Raw genomic sequence first — 19,661 nt, forward strand, 5'->3', positions numbered from 1 at the left:
TTTGTCTCTGGGTCAATTGTTAGTCACTTTTTCATTTGGTTGCTTACTTTTCAGATTGAAATTCAGAAGAGGAAGTTTGAGAGCATGGCTCAGCCTAAGTAATAAACTGAACACAAAATGGATGCTTCCTTCCTCTGAGTTTTAGATTTAAAAGGCATAGAATATGATTGATGGGATTATTGACCAAATGCAGAGGCTCAAAAAAATTTTAAAAACCTCAAAACTTGGCTTTTAAGTTTCTGTTACTTCATTGTTTTTCTAGAGAATGCCAAGTTTTCATCTGTAGTTTTATTATGAATCTCTTTGACCAAAACCTATTACTTGATTGATGTGCCTGTGACATCTGTTGCTGTTCTACATCAGAGTGAGATCTCTGTACCAGCTCTCCGGCTGCTTGTAATGCTATTAAACATAGCTGAATGTAATGCAGAGAAAGAAAAAGAATAAAAAAGTAAGAGCTAAGTCATACATGAAGAAACATTCTTGTAAGATTTCTGAAATGATGCAATATTCTCAAGGACAGGGTGTCTTTATGTCCAGGAAGCGGATTTTTACCCCTCTCTGACATATACAGTTCATTACTTTAATGCTGTGCTTTGCTGACTTTTATTTTTTAACTCAGTGAGAAACTTCTATTAAGATTCTCACCATTAGCAAGTGAGAGGTTGGAGGGGTGTTGCTAGAAAACAGGCTTGCAGAGGGCACTTGTATCTCCTGATCTCTGATAAACACCCCCCAACCAGCTCCAGGAGCCTTTTCCAGCAGTAATGTCCATGTGAAACATGTAACAGAGATAAGGAATTTTGAGCACTAACAACAGCGTGTTGAGCAGAAATAAAAAAAAGTGGTTTCTCAAGAAAGAAATAGCAAAAGCACTTGACAGAGTAAAGAATTTACTGATTAGTCTTATAATTTATCCACAATGCTTTTCATGTTACCAGGGAGGTGACAGCTGGAAATTGAACTTAGGCATTGCTTTCTCTCAGAGCATGGAGGAAATGCTTGCCTTGAACACAGCACAGCCCTGGTACCTGCAGGATCCCATTAGATACAGCGAAGCCTTCCCTATAGACACATACCCTGGATACCCTTTATGCTTGGAAACTGCCAGTTCTTGAAAGAAAAATCAATCTCCATAAATCAACAAGGCAATTAGATACAACAAGGTGTAACATTAATTTTAATAAATTTGAATTATCACTGATTTGCAAAATATCAGGGCTCTTACAATCTCACCTAGAAAGCTCTCAGGAAAGGCTACGTATCACAGAGGGCAAAAACCATTTTACATTTACTGGGGAAACACTTCCAAATGGCAGGGATTGTGGATGCCCTTCTGTGCATGAAAATAAGTCTGAAGACTATAGGAGAATGCCAAAATAGCCATACAGCAAAAAATGTTTTGCAAGAGTTCCAAGTTGTGGTTTAACTGTTGTGTAATTGTATGGAATTTTGTTTGAGAACTTGGTCTCTGGTGTCCTGTGAATACGTGAGAGTCTCCGCTCAGACCAAGCCTAGTCCTGATCTGAACAGAAATGTTTAAAATTGTGGACTCTGACAGTGCTGGGATAAGATTGAGTTAGTTAGATACTGGGATCATAAAATTAAATAGTGAAACACGTGTTAAAATATGCATGTAACTCTGCATGATCTGGAGGTCTTGCATGGTGATATAAGAATCTTGTGTCTATATGTTAAACATCCACCTTTTCATTTTTAAGGGAACTATGGCACAGCTGTAGTAATGCAAAAATGCTACTTCCTCAGAGACAGGAAGAACTGAGAAAAAGTAAATTGTCAGGAAAGATGCTGTCTCTAGTACCTATCCCTCACTGGAGGGAATTTTGCAGTTCCTTTTTTCACTTAACAGCAAGTTACAAGGCTCATTTGGTTATTAGGACACAAATGCAGCTTTCTGCCTGGATGTCCAAGATGCCTTCATTTCCCTAATGAGGCTTTAGTTGATACCTCCTTTTCCCAGTTCTTTCTCTTTTGAAATCAATTTTTTAGCAGCAAAATGTAGCATAATGCACTCATAGGAAATTACAGTATTTTATGAATCATTAAATGAGAATGGCAGAGATGGAGATTTATTAACTGCGACACAATTGCCTCTGATAGTAAATATTTATGGCTATACTGAGTGGCAACAAGCTGAAGGAAGAAGAAATCCAATAACCTTCTGTCCGTTCTTGCAAGCAGAGATACCAGCCTGGCCTCAGTCTTTGTGTCCTTCCTGAGTACAGGCATGGAGATAAGTAATCCTTCAGCACAGGCAGATCCAATGCCTTCAAAAATGGGCCACAAAAAAGGGGTCACCATTAACATCTTTTACAAGTCTTAAAAACAGGTCACGCATAAGTCATTGTATATGAAATCTTGTTATCAGATGTCAGAGGGGAGGAAGGTGGCAAAGCATGATGTTTATGTGGGATTCAGCAATAAAGACAGATCAGACCTACAAAGTCTGATACTTCCAAACAACCCCCTAACTGATATCTTCTCTATTGCCTTTTAAAATTGATTGATGACATATGAATCTGAGCTTACCTTCTGATTAAGCATCAGAGCAGACTATACACCAGGCAATTTGTGTAGCTTATTTAGTAATACAAACCCATCCAGACTACAAATGGAGAAGAGGGTAAGACTATAGGATTCAAAAACTTCTGGCTAATATAAGATTTTGAAAGCCAAACTTTAGGTATGCAGAATTTTAATAAATTGGTTTTTTCTGCCAGCCAGTAGCAAAAAAAGTTTGCTCTTTTCTAATGCCCTGTAATTTGAACTATCTAAACTATCCTTAATTATGTGAATTATAATTATATTATCACTGCCTAAGTGATTTAAGCACTTTTGAGTCTTAGCCAAAGGTGTTTAGTCTCTCTAACCTGCAAATACCAGAATGCAGCCCAGAAGATCAGACAATGAACAAGGACAAGGTTAAGGACCACGTATATTCACAAAAATGTCCTGATTTTACCAGGATTTTTTGCAAAGAGTAGACTTAGAGCACCCCATCTTCCTTAGGACTTTCTGTCCTTTAGTCTTACACTTTCTGACTTTTCCAATAATTCCAGCTTGCCTTCTCATTTGTGCTTCTGCATCACCCTCTCCAATGTCCACCATCTCTCTGGGAGTACCCCAGCTCTCTGCACCTTTTTGACTCCTATCTCCTCAAGAAGCAATTTATGCTGCAGCTGTTTCTGAGTCATCAGCCAGATTTTTGCCTCTCTGGTGTGTGCCAGAAAGAACAGAATTTATGGTACTTAGCCTTGTACTATATGCTGTTCCAATGTGGAGGTACTATCTCAGGTATCCTTTTAACTCAGGGGCTATCCAGTTTTCACAAAACTCAGAGAAACTTTTTTACGTCTGAACATTTTCTTCCTGCCTTAAACATGATTGAAATCAGACAACACATTGAAAAGTTTTTTAAAAAAACAGACAGAAGGAATACATACGGCATCATCCTATCCAGAAAATGAAAAAAAAATGAAAGAAAGGATATCCAGATTTCAATTCCTCCTCCCTGTGACAGCTCTCCTGGGGTGAGCTGTAAGTAGTCAAAGGGATATTCTTTGGAAACTCATTGTTCCATCCATCATTAGTGAATGAAGTTTCTGAACTTCATTCTGGACCTGAAGGAGAGAAGGAATGCTAAGATAGGTGTGTTTTCAACCACCCACGAAAATCTTCAGATTGAGAGAGCTCAGCTCGTTGGCACCAGGATGATAAATAAGCGTATGTGGTTTGAAAGTGATGTCAGTGAGATGGATAAGCAGTTCAATGAGACTAATAAACATTTCATATTGTCATTTAGAGTTAAGTGTGACAGATGGAGATGGGACTAATGCTAGTTTTCACTCTTAAGTTATGATTAATCAGATAGACAACCTATTGCTGTAGTAGTACTAATACATGCATAATAAATAGTTGTTTTTCAGGGCTGTTCCTTAAAATTTTGGCTTAGAAAAACTACCAATAACTTCAGTAACAGTGTATAGAAAGAACTGAATAAAGTACAAAGAAGATGTAAGTCTCACTTCTCCTGCTCACTGAGTGTCTAAGTCTGTAGGAAAGGGGTACTCAAGAAATGAAATATGTTTTTTTTTCTCCTGGATCTATGAAAACCCTTCTCTGTGATGTGTCTGCATATTTTAAAGAGGAAGAGCAAGAGCCAAAAAGAAGCAGATAGGTTTGCTGTAAATCCTGGTGAGGAAAAAATATGTTTAATAATGTATAAAGATCTGTTAGTTCCCCAGTGGGTTGATCTCTGAATACAGGATTCTCTAGAGGATCCTTGTATAGTAAGTACCTGTTAGCCTTAGCAATACAGTCCCATCCACCTCGATGCCAAACAAGAAGGGTGTGAGGAGTTGAGAAAAATGCTTTCCTAAGTGCATTGGGAGCCTTCATGTATCCCTGCTTTGTTTCTCATGTCTAGAGATAAAAGAATTTTTGTCTCTCCATGTGTAGACTATTCCAATGTAGGAGAGATCAAAATTATTTTTCTGTCAGTCTCTAAATTAAATATGTTCAGGATTTTTTGTTAAGTTATAACTCAATAAAAGTTTTGAAAATGGCTATTTCAGCAAAATATTGGATCTCCCCTCTGATAGAATGGCAGCATTTAATGCCGCTACATGCTGAGCAGTAGTCAACGTTTAATCATGTACTAAGCCAGTAAATACTGTTAAATTCCCTTACATTTACTATTTTATATATGCGTGATTGAAATGTCCCATGTTCTAAAATAGAAATCATTAGTGAATCTGCTAGCTCCTCTGACCTTAATAATGTGTAACCAGAATTAATTATCACAATGAAGTATTTGCTTTAACTTGTCATTAAGTGATTATTGCAAAGCAAGAATGCAGAATCTCAGTGAATTAATCAGTGACCTATATTTTCTGGTGCTTCTGCCTAAATTTAGCCTTGGTCATAATGACGGAAGATCTGTCCAATTGCATTCTTGTTAAATGTTCTCAACTGAACAAGTCTGGCTACTGTTGCCCAGCGAATAAAGGAGTGCATTCTTCACAATGCTGTCACACATGGATTGTTATATTGATGGCAGCTTTCAATTCATTCAGCTGTGCCCACACCAGTCTCCCCAAAGTCTGTGTAGGAAGCAGGACACTGCTGTCGGCAAGCAATGAGAGGTTTGCCGCTGACTGTGCTGGAAGCAAGTTTGAAACATAAATTATTAATCTGCTTTTACTTTAGAGCCCTCAGCAATGGGAAAGAGGTTTCTCTTCAAACTCGTTTGAATACTGTGATAGACACCAGTAATTCAGCAGTTTAAAATCAATGTGCTGTAGCAATTTACTTGTACCATGATGTATGCCCAGAAGGATGGAAAAAGTGATAACCTCATGGCAAATGGCAGATTCTGACAATAAACAAAAGTGTTATGGGTATTTTGAGAGAGAACTTTTTCCTCACTGAACCTATGCAATTCTTAAATAAAAAACGCTACATTTGTATGGCATTAATACTACGTAAATATATTTCCCTCCAGCAGAAAATGAAAAGAGCATCTTCAATAGTGAGATACATTTTGAATAGTGAGGTATAACATTTAAGATTAAATAACCAGTTATTTGGATTCATGTTGTGTTTGAAAAGGAAAAAGGATGTGGGAAGAATTAAACAGGTTGCGACAGGCTATGGAAAGTGTAGACTACATATCAAGATGAGAAATTCTAAGACATTAGAGTTTTGGCTGTTTGGCCAATATACTGAAAGAGAGGGGGTAAAAACATAGGTTTTATTAATATAGATCATAGATACAAGGATGGAGAATAAAATGGACAGGTTGAGGTTGAAATGGAAAAATTGAAGGTCAGGTTTAGAGGAGCAAGAAAAGTTCTTTCTTATTTTCTTATTGCTTTTTCTTCATTTACTTATTGATCTTGAAACAAGAAAATACATTATTGGAGACCCACCTGGCAAAGTGGGGCAAGACCCCTTTTTCTAAGCAGATTACTAACCGAATGAGCAAGGCTTTGAACTTTAGGGTTTGATTTCATTTTGAAATGCCAGCACACACGTGCCCACAGCGTGGGAGACAAACAGGAGTTAGAAATCCCTGTATGGCCACATAGCTCAGCATTTCTGGAAGCAGAGGGATACAGTACTGTGATGGAAAGTAATGAAATTAGGATTCAGTCAGGGAACTGGCAGACAAGATCTCTCAGGATGGTACAGTGAAGGGCTCAGGAGACCTGATTGACCTTCAGGACAACCTCTTCAGAGCAGAACAGGGTATCCTGACAGGCAAGAGCCAAGGGTGTCTGATAAGGGAGATGAGGAACTCCTGAAAGGGCTCCAGCACAACAGGAACCTACAGGGAGCAAACATGGAGACAGGCGACCCAGAAGAAGCACAGAAATATATCCTGGGCATGCAGGGCCAAAACCAGGCATGCCAAATATCCACTGGGGTCAGAACTGGTGAGGGATGTGAAGGGCAGCAGGGAAGACTCATACACAGTCATTGGAACAAGAGGAAGGCTAAGGAAAACGAGGCTGCTTTGTCCTAGGGACAAAGGATACAGCAAAACCCAAACTGCTCAGTACCCTTCTGTGTCTCAATCTTCACTGCCAAGGTTTTCTCTTGGACCTTGCAGCCCTAAATGGCTTGCAGCAGAGTTCCTGCAGAAAATAAAACTCGAGTTGTGGATCACTTGAGCCTACTGAACAGAACACAAGCCTGTGAACCTGGTAGGACGCAGGCAAGGTGCTGAGGGAGCTGGTTGCTGCTGTCACAGAGTGACTTTCTGTCATCTCTGGCAGCTTGTGGCAGCCAGGGAGATCCCTGGCGATGGGATAAAGGAAGATGTCACTCACATTCGAGAAGAGCTGGAAGGGGAATCCAGGAAACTACAGGTTTTCTGTTCTACACTTGTTCATTGTTGCTGCGCGAAGAGTCAGTTTAAAGTTTAGTCAAACTGTCTTTGCTTTTTAGGAGTTAATTTCAAATCAGTGTTTTTTGCATAAACTACATGTGAGAAAACCCTGTCACCAATTGAATTTTGCCTTCAAGGTCTCAGTAGAAACATTTCAATATTCTGCACATTAACACAATTAATTCTCCTCTCCTCATTACAAGAGCCAAATATTTGTGCATCCTGCATACTGGAACATATACTAATTACACAAAACAGTCATCTTTTCCTGCAGATAGATGCTGAAAAAAGCCATTGAGTGAAACTGAGTGCAGAATGAAGAAGTTTGCCTCCACAGAGCATACACTTTACATACTATATATTTTTTACCTTTTTCCTCAGCAAGTCTGTTTTCTATTTAGCTACATACTTGTCTGGTTTGTTGAAACAGCTGTATCTTCCCAACACAGTATGAGTGAAGATCACAAATAATATTTGTACAGCAATTTTTAACTACTGTGCAAAGAGAAATAATCTCCCTCTTAATTGTCTTTTTCTTTCTACATAGAGTACATTCTTTATTTCTAAAAGTGGTGATGACACTCTGAAAGCCCGCCAGAGTGAAAATGTACATCTTCTATTATTAATTGCGTGAAAAGTCTTACTTGCAATGATTTTTTCTTGCACTTAAGAGTATAAAAAGCTTTTTTTTGCTTTATAACAAAGTACTTGGTACTATCATTATTTCAAATCTGGGCATATCTTCAACTAGCTGGAGTGCCTGGAACACAAGAGCAGCTGAGATGGGTCAAAGCTCTTAAGAATCACCTAGCACTCAGCCTTGTCTTTAGCCACGGTCGCTACAGATACTTTGGAAATGGTGCCACTTGAGGGTTGTTATCCTTGCAGTACATACTCCCAACTTTCACGTATCTATGGTTTAGAGACTTCCTGAGTTTGAGGTTGCACCACTATAATTGTGCTTTATAGCTTTGGTGCATCTTCTTTCATCACTGGATTGATTACCTTATGAACCCGTTAAAAAATTTGCAATTACTAAGTGCAGTGAGGATGAGTTCCAAAGTTAAATTACATGTTATGAGAAACAGAGTCTCTTTTGTCCAGTTTGGGTCTTCTGCCAGACAATTTTATCAGGCTTCCCTGAAGGTCAGTATTTATTACTACTCCTCTTGCCATTTTCTTCTCAAAACAGTCCTATGGACACTGCAACATATTAGCTCCCCACACATAATACTCCTGCATTCAGAACTTCCTCAAGCTCTTTTTTTTTAAGCACCAATGCAGAAATATTAATTTAGCTCTTTTTCTCTTGTGCTCATTTATTTTTTGTCCACATGAGATGCCTGCATTCATTAATCTTTGCCATCCTTCCCACATCTCCAGCAGATGTGCTGCCTTGTCACCATTCCCAGCTGGGTCATATAGTACTGCTATTATACTTTTTGCCTGTCAGTGTGGAATTTCAGTCCACAGGGATGGTGCATAACTGATGGACAAATTTTAAAGACATGCCACTTTCGTTACTTCATATAATATGTGCACATCACTGACGTGATCCATTGCTATTATGGTAATACTTCCATGCATACAGTATTTCACACAAATGACAGAGGCCTACTAATCAAAATAACATCCATTCCGAGGATGAAAACCCACTGTAAATCTATTTGCACGTTTCCTGTTAACATCAGTAAATTATGCAAAGAAGTAATTATTTTATGGCCTTTGATATAGAAACAGACATAATTGCTTTCCTAGAGTAATTTAAAGCTTCTCTCTACCACCGACATAATACAGGGTCCCACTTGGTAGCGTGGGACTGTCGTTCACTTTTTGCAGCCTCTGATGTAGAAGAAAATACATTATATGTGTTGAAAGGGACTGCACAAGTTAATGAAAGGGAAAACAGGGCAAAGAACTGTGAAGTCCATCGAGGATTTCTAAACAGATAGACCCAACGTCTGCTTCAGAAAGGCCCTGAGCTGCACGCAGCTAGAGATCCTTGGAGGGAAATATCCTATGTGCTTGCCTTGCGTGACATTGTTTTCTAGGCATCTGCCTTCCCTGGGCAGTGCGAGACAGCCATGGAACTTTGATCTGACCTAATGCAACTGCTCTCATGTCCATGGATTTAGTGACAACCTGAAAATAAGGCAAACTGGTTTCTAAAACACATACGGCTGAATAAAATATGACTGCAAATCCTACTAGCAGGTATAATCTGAAGTGTGGTTTTTGTGGGACTCTAAGGGGGGGGTCATAGTTACTTAGAGTTTGCAAATACACGTGATTTACTTGCAGATTTTTGCAGCTTTCCATCCCAGGCTTGCTTCCACAGACTTCCATTGTCCTCTAACTTCTTCTAGGAACATGATGCTTTCACAGTTGTACAAGAAGAATTTACAGTTGGGCTAATGCCAGATGAAGCTTGGAAAGTCCTGAGTCCTAAACATCTGTTCTTTTAAAGTAAAATTGGATATATTTTCAGCTTAATGTGCTGAAAGACAGATTTTTGATAGATGTGTAATATCTATCACAATATGAAAATTGAGAGTGTATCTGATGAGCAGGTGCTGGAACTCAACCTTTTTGATTCCAAATCCTCGTCAGAATAGAGTGAAAATATCTTAATAAGATGTAAAGATACCTGCGAGAGAGAATGAAGCAATTCAAACCTGTTACCTTACTCTAAATTTCTAACTTCGAATATCAAAGGGTTACATAAATATAAATTTAATCTCACAAAAGCTAATGAACATGATTATAGCTGTTCTGCAGATGGGTGGAAGGCTTGTGCTGTGAGTGGGATGTATGTTAAAAATCCCAGCTGTTGCTTCTGTATTTCACATGAGACTATAAAAGCTTATAAAAAACTAAGTCTGTTTTAGCTTCAGTGGGTATGTGTATTTACTTTTCCTAACCGAAGGGTTATGTGACAGTTCACTGCTCATTTTGTGGAAACCTGTGGCTGTAGCAGAAGGAAGAATTCGAAAATAATTTTCACAGAGGAAAGCAACTTATTACAATTTAATTAATTTAGGTCTCCAGCTTATGAGTAAAGAAAAGGATTGGATTCAAGAAGGGATTTGTAATGTCCCTTAATGATATCTGATATGTCACTTGTGTATATATCTATTTATTTGTGTAAACATTCATTCATTTGATTCAGAATTTCTTTAGACAAACATATGGCTCATCATACATACTCACAGTTCTGTGCTTGACTTAATGAATTCACACAGATTCGATTCTCTCTTTGAGCAGATAACTTGTCATGTTTCTAAGGAATGGCACATCTGCACTGGAGATCTGAAAATCACATAAAAAGATACAATTTTGCACCATGAGTGCAGCTGAGAGACTCGGTCGGTCCAAAACCTGACAAAAGTGTTAGCCATAGGAACATATATAAGCTTTCTTTCATGGCTTTCTTTTTCCACATTCACTTGACATTTCTGTTACCTGATGGAGAAAGGTACAGTCTTTCCCAAATACTTTATGCAATTGCTGTGCAAACATAATATTCTTTGTAGCTACTTGTCTGCAGCACACAAGTGCCAGCTACAAAATAAATTTAATCTAGCTGACGATAATCCACTCCAGACCACTGTAACATATTTAAACAAAGCAGTTTTAAAGCACGGAGAGAACAAAATATACCTCTGTTTAGTGCCCCATACACACATTTTGAATTGTTTTTATATGTAGGAAGAAATTTCTCAGTTGCACTGGAAAATGTTACTTTAAATAAACACACACACCAAAAAAAAAAAAACAAAAAAAAAAAACCAAAAAAAAAACAACCACCCACCACACCAACAGTGCTGCCCCAGAAATACTTCACTTGATATTTTTGACATGTATAAGAAAATACAGGAGTTCATGTATTGCTGTACAAAATATTACTGTTCTGTTTGTGTCGTGCTGCCTGTTTTGTGACTGATCTGCAGAAGATACACCCATACACAGCTCTCTGAGACATCAGTATCCACGGATGTCAGGGCATCAGGTGCTACTCAACAGCAGAATGAGAAAGTGTCTGCACCTTAGCAGTCAGTGACATCACCTTTCTGCTAAATTGATTTTACACAATGTGTTAAAAAGGAGACAACTATAGATTCATTTAATAAATTGTCTCTTTGTAGGACTCTTCAGAGTTCTATCCTTTGTTATAAAATGCGTAATCTGGGTGACAGGCAGAAACTAAAGTGATGCTCAAAAAAACGCTCAATGTAAGAAGCTGCAGCAAAAAATGGTGCTGATTCTCATATTATTTACAACCTGAATTTTATTCACAGTAAGCATTGTGAACTAAATTTTAAGTAAAACATAGCTTAGCAATTAAGAGACCTAACTTGAGCTGTAGATGACATTTGATCTGGTCTAAGCAAATAAGAAGAAATTTTCCCTGAACATCTATGCCCAGGAGCCAGGACATCTATTTGAGTTTAGTTTGAAGAAGCTGATGGAAAAGTTGTCTGTTTTTTTTTCCTTTTGAAGGAAGAATAAACAAGGATCCCTACAGGATCATAACCTGTATGATCCCAGGGCACTTTCTTCCTCTGCACGTTGCTTTGTCTCTGCTCCAGGACAGCGATGCTCCCACTGCGTGCTTTGCTCTCTGCACGCCCTCACATCCCAGGAAAGGAAGGGAGTCCAATTCAGAGCACCATCCAGTCCAGCCTTGAGTGTTTCCACGGATGGGGCATCCACCACCTCTCTGGGCAACCTGTGCCAGTGTTTCACCACGCTTCCCTTAAAAAAAAAAAAATTGTCTTCCTTTTATCCGGTCTGGATCTACCTTCTTTTAGTTTAAAACCATTATCTTTTGTCCTATTTCAACAGACTAAAAATTCTGTCCTCATATTTCTTATAAACCTCCTTTAGTTATTGGAAGGATATCTCTAGATATTAACTAGGAAGAAAGATTTAATATAAAGCTTCACTCTTCTGTCTTCATGCAACTCAGTACAATGAAACTCAGGTTTTAGTCTTCTCCAAGGAAGAAAAGCCAGAAAAAGAGCTACTCTGGGCTACAGGATAAAAATCGCTCCCTGGAAGGAAGGACAGAGCAGAGACAGGTTGGAACATTTCTTTTGCGTCTGCTTCTGTAGTACAAATAAACATAAACAGAAAAAATAACAACAAGAGGAAGTAAAACCAAAATGAAAAACTCTTCCAAACTTCTTCCCCTGGGAAGGCACTGAGTGTACAAACAACATGAGACAGAAACGCTGGATTTTTCACACTCCCCTCATTGTGGCTCAGAAAGGATCTTCTTAAGTTATGATCCTAAGCATGGTATAGGAAACCGTAGAGAAAATAGCAGAGGATAAACAGTTTCCTGCCTGTATAACTGCATTTCACTGCCAATTTTGTACCGGATGGTTATACACAGATGCTGCAAGAATTTGGCCCCAAACCCAGTTTTTTTGCCAGTTGTAACAACTGAAGAATTAGATCAACTTCTGTACTGTGCCATATAATGAACAATGACAGTTGTAATTCCGTATCTTACAGATTCTTCCATGTGTTCATTAATTTTTGAGCAACGAATGTAAATATTAAAATGTTGTGATATTTTTAAACTTGGCTTTAGAATACTGGAGTGGCTCTGTGGGAAAATAATTTGTCCCTGGCTGTGTAACAATCACTTTCCACCAGTCAAAGCTCTGGCTACAATCTGTTTCTAATTAATCAGGAAGACAAGACAGGGTGAGCCTTGTACTGAGACAATATCGTACATAGTGGACTGACTGTAAAACATGCCAGATGAGGATGTGTTTAGTGCACTAAAAGGAACTATCTAATTATCAGTTTAGTGCTTGAGTTTTAAATTCTTCTGAAAAAACAACACACATTAAAACATGGCAAATAATCTGGATATAGTGAAACCAAATAGTATAAACCAGTGATACCTAGGCCAAACCAGAATATTTAGAATTTTAACACAGAATTTCTAATTTTTCCAGAAGCCCTGCAGGGTACAGGAAATTCAAAACGTTGACACTCTAACACTTTGTTCAAAGCAAGATGTTTGACAATTCACCTTCAATAACTCTTGGAGCTCACAAGAGTGAAAATAATTTTTACAGTGTATGGAGTAAAAATATATAAGGCTCCAAAATGTAATGAAAATAAAGATTTATTTTTTTTTTTAATAACAGTTTGTGAAAAGCCACTTCTGTGTTTTAGCCAGCAGTAGTTTTTAGTTGCTGAAGAGAGCTCTTGCAAGCCTTACTGATGCAGATGGCTCATCTAAAGTAAGGGGAAGGATTCATCTACCAGTTATGTGCAGGGGCAGATCATAAGAGAGAAAAATGGTTTACTTTAGAAAATGGGAGTAATGGAAAGTCTGTCCATGTTCACTTTAAATTTGCTCTTTTTCCTTTTATTTCTGATGTAAGGAGCATTGTAGTGAGTGCTGTGTGTCATTGCTCTTTGGGATGCTGGAAATAGAATAGGAATTGTTCCAGCAACAGGGCTTAGAAATTATAGTGAGTGTGTTTGTGAAAGAGGAGTTATGTCTGTTTATTATTCTGTCTTCTTTTGAAGAAGAACAGAGCAGTCCTATAATCTCTTGAAGTTAAACTCTTTTCAAGCTCTTTCCAGAAAAGTATTTCTGATTTTCTTGTAAATATGAACTCCAGGGTACTGTTTCTGTACTTAAAACAAAATAATGATCTGTTATTTCTAGATGGAGAAAGTAATGAAATAACCTGAAGTCTTGTTTAATTTCTGTCCTTGCTGCAACTCAGCGGTGTCAGGCGAAGCGATATTCCAAGTGCATGGGTTTAGCTGAATGGCTGATATTGCATTGCAGATTAAAATCACAGATGACAGGAAGACCTACAGGTTGCTCTGTGTACCAGCACCAGCCAGAGACTTCAAGCTGACTTCTACATATTAAGTAGCTCATGTGAGTGGGTGGGCTTTGTGGGCAGAAACTCTCCCAGGGCTGAGAGCTCACTTTATAATCTGGCTCCAGATATAAAAATGTTAGCCATTGGAAACTTAATCCAGCAAGGGACTTTTAATTTTCTTCCTAGCCTTCCATCTGTGAAGTACATACCCTTTTCCTCCCATCCCTCATGGTCTCATTCCTTATCAGCATCATTCACAAAACAGATTTGCTGCAGATTTGTTTTTCAAGATTTCCCATAATTGATGTGAGTACATGAACAATAAATATCTTAATTAGACCGCTCAGACCTGTTTTATGTTCTGGTGTGCATTAACTTCCCATTTTGCTGCACTCTGACCAGAATTGGTCTCTGTTTTTTGGAGGGGATAGGAATTCTGTGGAAATCCTCATTGCATTGACTATAAAGATAGTTTTATGCTGTAGGATTTTACTATTTGCCCCTCAACCTGTGGTGCAAGGTACCTAATCTGCATTAGACCTATAACAATTTGAAGAATAGTAATAGTAATTTAGAGGGAAAAAATACTTGTATCTGAATAAGGCATGTAAAACCATAGTAAAATCTGCTGAGGCTAAGCTAAATAACATGAGTCATTTGTCAGCAGGGACTCTGTGATGTACACTGAGCATGGGGATGCTCAGGCCAAGAAAGCTCCTTGAAAATACTGGGCTCAGAACTCTTGCAAGACAAACCTTTACTGAATACATCATGAGTCAGAAAAATAGCAAGACAGAACACCACCATCAAGCAATGCAAACCAGGGAAGCAGAGAGGTCTTCTTTCCACCCACGTTAACTATACTCCTATGTAAGATAATTTGTGGAAAATGATAGAAATTACCAAATGCTGGATAAATTTGTCCCAGATTTATGGATTTAAAGCATTAAAGAAAATTTGTACAAGTCACATCTCAGCATTAAAACAAATTTATACAAGTCCTTGAAATTAACCTTATCTTTAAAATTTATCAGCGGTATACTTAAAAACAAAGTGGTTCTGTAAATTCATTAGGCTGTACTGGTATGAGTACTCCTATGTATGATAATCTGTTGTTCATGTGAATAGAAAAGAGATTTTATAGCTTATTTTTACTCTGTCCTTTAAAGTAGAGATAAAAGTAACCATTTTAGGGATTCTGAATTTACTCACTGAAGCCCAAGGACATCCTGCGATGTGCTATCATAGCCTTTCTTGAAAATGGGTAAACCGGATTCTGGTGTCTTCTCAATAAAGATTCTGACCAAACTTGCTAGGGATTCAGTAACGCATAAAGAAAAGAACATGTCCACAATAATTCTGTAATGAGTTCATCATGAGCATTATAAGCTAAAATCTCACTTTTCAGTGTGAACCAGGTGTGTACCTGCTCTTAAGGACCACACACCTCTGCAATCTGGTCTTTAAGCACACTGCAAGTAGTATTTTTGGTCCACATTTTGTTTCCATCTGAAATGGTCCAGCTAAAGGAGAAGTGACATAATAACTTGAGTCCTTCTTACATTCACAGAATAGTGAATTACTTGAAGGCTAAACTTTGAGCTAGATTCCTTCAGGCTTTTGTAAGCAGTGCACCCATTGTGGACTCCTTTGCAGGAAAGTTGAACAGTAATGCCGTGTGAAAACCCACAGACCAATGGAATAATGTCCCATCAACCTCAATGACATCACAAACATGATTAATGCCCACACCACCTAAAGCCATCAAGATTCAGATCATTTAGGAAAACCAGAAGTTAGTCAATTCTGCTGAATTTTCAAGGTCTTATTTTTGATTTTTGCAAGATACTAAAACAAATATTTTGGGAGTCTCTGAATTATTTCATGAGGACCAATATCTGTGAAACACATTATAACTAGATGCTAATACCTAATTGCAGAAGAGAAAATGCGTTAAACCTATGGACGTGCAGACTCTGGAAGGGGTGCCTTAATTCACATCCCTTCATCTTTTGACGCAAGCCTACCTGGGTTTTCCAATCCATCAGCAAACATCACCACATTATTGCTCATCCTTTGCAAGTTCCAAAGGCTAAATCCAAGGAATTAATGTGAAACTTTGCTTTAATGATATTTCTGCCCGCCTAAGCAGATCCAAGAAATGGAAAGATTTCATGTTTCAAGCTCAAGCAGGCAGGAATACACATTTCCTCTAGATAAGCCTTTGCTTTATATTCAGTTATACATGCAGAGTTACCCAAATGCTGATTCTCAGTCTATCAAAATTGAAAAAATGCCTCACAGGTTTGATTTCCTCAGTTAGCTAATTAGCATTTGGAGCCTAACAGACATTTAGCAGCGCAACACAATATTGAGATTTAAAAAAGCTATTTCTTTTGGGACAGAGGAAAAGAATGACAGAACCTGAGTACATAAGAATGGTATGCTGTATTTCAACCACTGTTATGAAAATTGGGTAAGAGACAGACAACAGAAAAGTTTCAGAATCAGTGGGATGCGTAGCACTCACTCTCAATGTCAACAGATCTGTGTGCCACAATTAAAAAGTGATAAACCAAGGTCTATGAAGCTTTCTGTTGAGAACATTTCACATTCAGTGGCGCATTTGGGGAACAAATTCAGAGCAAGCCACGTATGGAAGTTTTCAGGGCATGCAGAATGACCTACAGGATGGCTGTCCTCATGGCAGTCTCTGCACATGAGCAAAAAGGGTGCTAAGCCCATCTTCCTCAGTTGTGTTTAGATGCAATTAGTAAATAATCTTCATATGCATAGTCTTGTTTTACAAACCTAGTTACTATGTAAATAGGTTTTAGCTCAGGAAAATGTTTTGCTATTCTCACTCCTGATTGCCATCATTTGTAACTCAATAAGCAAATCACAAGTAGTGGAAAAAAAAATCTCCCTCTATACTGAAGGATGTTCAAATTTATCTTCTCAAATCACTGTTATCCATCTGGAAAACAAGTAAATTCTGATCGGCGCATCAGACATGTTTAGCAACATCTGTTTGTTGCAGACGTTTCAGATCTTAAGAAGTTTAGGCAAGAGTTTGCTCATTCACATCAAAACACTCCTTCCACACTGGTTAATATGCCTGGACACTTGAGAGTCTGACAAAACTTCAATTGAAGTCAAACACAAATTTTTCATTACCTCCACTGGAAAATCAATCAGGTACTTGGTCTGCAAATAACACGGATCTAGACATAATCAGTCATGTTTTCCTTCAAATTGCTATTTACCATGTCCTGTGACTAACTTCTAAATTACTTGAGAAACAATATTTGAAAAGGTTGTGATATAATAAGCCAGACTATTGACATTTTTCTGGAATGTTATTGAGTTCAGTGGTTTTCAATTAAGAGTATGATCTATACTAGCTCAGTAAATAAACTGAGTCACATACATTCTGAGATTATTTAAGTGGAATGCAGTGAACACCCCATAGAAAGTGTCCTCTTAACACCAAAATGGGATGCAAAGTTTTAAGAGCCTGTCTTAGGACACTCCAAATACATACACACAAGCAAAGAACAGTGACATAGATCAGTGATACAAACTCTTCCTTAAGCAGATATTGCTGCAAATTTACCCTTCGGCCTCCTCAGCTCCTTGGGTAACCTGCCAGGCGCTTTACCACTTGCCTCCAACCAAAAAAACGAGACAACTCCTGCATGCGGTAACATAATTAAAGGAATTAAATTCTAATGTTTAATAGCTCATTGGTGTTTGGAATGTCCATTCATGGAGTGTTGGTGGAACCATGTCCTGAGCCACAAATGGCACAGGAGGGCTGGAGGGAACAGGAATGGATATCTGAGGTTTACTACAACAAACTTCTGCTCCACACATCCTTCCATTGGCAGGACACCAAACAGCCCTGCCAATTCAATCCTTACCCACCCTGTAGTGCCAGCCTGAGCTCAGTTTCAAGGGACAACTGAACCTATAATACCATCTTGAGAAACAAGAAATACCCAGAAAAAGGAGATAAAATCATTCATGAATATAATGCAAAACAACACTACTTTCTTTCCTGAGAAGAGCAAAATTTAATTTATGTTTGTCAGTGTAAGAAAACCTTGCATGGCAAAGAAGAATACACCAGTACTTGTCCTTCTCCGAGCTGTTTGCAGTCTGGACACCAGCACAGAGAGGGGCAGAGTAGCATTCTTGGGAAACATTTGTCCTGGATGACTGGGCTTGTTGTCTAGTGCAGCCCTCTCCCTGACCAATTAGCTGCAGTGTAACCTACATCCATCTCCAAACTGGAACCTACCAGAAGGGATCAATTGCATGCAATGCATAGCTGTTTATTGTTGATAGGGGTTTATTTATGTTTTAATACCATCAAATCATTAACAATAAAAAATATTAAACTATTGTGCATTCCGAGTCAATTTTGAAATTCAGAGAAAAATACCACCTGCTTCTGCAGCTTGTCATTTGGAAAAAATAACACACGATCCACTAACCAAGCAGCATAACCAAAATTATAAATCAGTAAGACTGAAATCCCCACAGCATCATCTTTCTGTCAGCCTTTCCCCAAGACTTACAGTTGTGAGATTTGTTCCAGAGAAGTAACACAAAATGCTCCAACACAAATAATCAAACTACAGTAATTCCACCTAAAAGCTCAGATATGGTTTTTTCTTTAGAAAGTACTGCTCATGAGTGTGTATGTATATTCACATATATACTAACACACACACACACATATATATATATATATATCTTGGTTCAAGACCTCTTAATAATTTTGTATTATCCCCCTGCTTCTTTGCTTTATCCAGCTAGGCAAAGCTTCAAGGAAAGAAAGGGAACCTGCAATTCAGTCACAGATCACCGGTATCCCTGCAATATCTTTCCATAAGCCTTTTCTCAAATGTTAGCTAGAAGGTTTCAGGTCCTGCTTCACTCCTGATTACAGAAATTCTTTCCCTTAATAAAAATAAAATTGTAAAAAAAAATCCTTTATTCTAATTGTTCTTTTTCCAAAGCATCCAACTCACATGCAACTCATATATCAGGGTTGAAGAAAGGGAGAGGAAGGAACTGTAGTTTGGTAGGCAATACAGAAAAGTAAGGAAAAACCTTTTTTGCCATTTGTGCAAAGATTAAGTATAACTCAATAATCTTAATTCTGTAGGGTCTCAAATAGTGATTACAGCTGAATGGCTTCTTTTCAAACCCTTTAAATGTTAACTCTGTACTTCAAAAGGCATTTTCAGTATTAGATACTGGTTTTAGTAGCAAACTAAACCAGCAAGGTAGCACTTCACTTCTTTCACCTGGCAATAGGCTCAGGCTCAGTTCTGTTACGGGAGAATTCCAGGAGAAATATTTGCAGGCGGGCAGAAGGTGCATTTTAAACTTGCATTACTGTTCATCTTCAAATAAAGCATCTAAGCACAGGAATCAGCCTTCAATCCTCTACTTAGACAAAATTCCCCAAAGTGCATCAACAGAGGATTTTACGTCTTTGGAAAGTCAGTGTTAAAGACTTAGGTCTTAAATAGATCTCAAATTTGAAAAAAGAAGGACATATGTATTGTTAAATACAGGACTGTTGGAAAGTTTTATAGACAAAATAACTCACTGATGAAGAGATCCCCAAAGCAATCCCATGAGTAGCTGAAATCTCTGTGTTAGTGTAGGGCAGGATTTTGCAAACCTTCATTTATTCCCTATCCTCCAGCTGTGATAATTCTGAAAAGGATTGAATTCACATGGTACTGAATAGTTCTCTGTCCTATAGAAATGTCTGTGGGTTATATGAAGCAATACAATTACAGTCATTGCAGTGAGAAAATAACTTTGTGGTTCTTTATACAAAAATGAACTTTAACTGTAAAACA

At 38.1% G+C, this 19,661-nt stretch overlaps 1 long non-coding RNA gene across 2 annotated transcripts; it reads right to left on the reverse strand.

Moving 5' to 3' along the window:
* Positions 1 to 1,204: 1,204 nt before the first annotated feature.
* LOC120755888 (uncharacterized) lies at positions 1,205 to 19,458 on the reverse strand. Of its 2 annotated transcripts, XR_005701899.2 has the most exons (4): positions 19,403 to 19,448; positions 10,124 to 10,222; positions 9,209 to 9,560; positions 1,205 to 3,641 (listed from the first exon to the last, which is right to left on the reverse strand). It is a non-coding gene; the product is annotated as an uncharacterized LOC120755888 (long non-coding RNA). The 2 variants fall into 2 exon arrangements; XR_005701898.1 differs by lacking the exon at positions 1,205 to 3,641 and having other exon boundaries at positions 7,453 to 9,560; positions 19,403 to 19,458.
* Positions 19,459 to 19,661: the final 203 nt, after the last annotated feature.

The sequence above is a fragment of the Hirundo rustica genome, chromosome 8, assembly GCF_015227805.2.
Source record: "Hirundo rustica isolate bHirRus1 chromosome 8, bHirRus1.pri.v3, whole genome shotgun sequence".
NCBI lineage: Eukaryota > Metazoa > Chordata > Aves > Passeriformes > Hirundinidae > Hirundo > Hirundo rustica.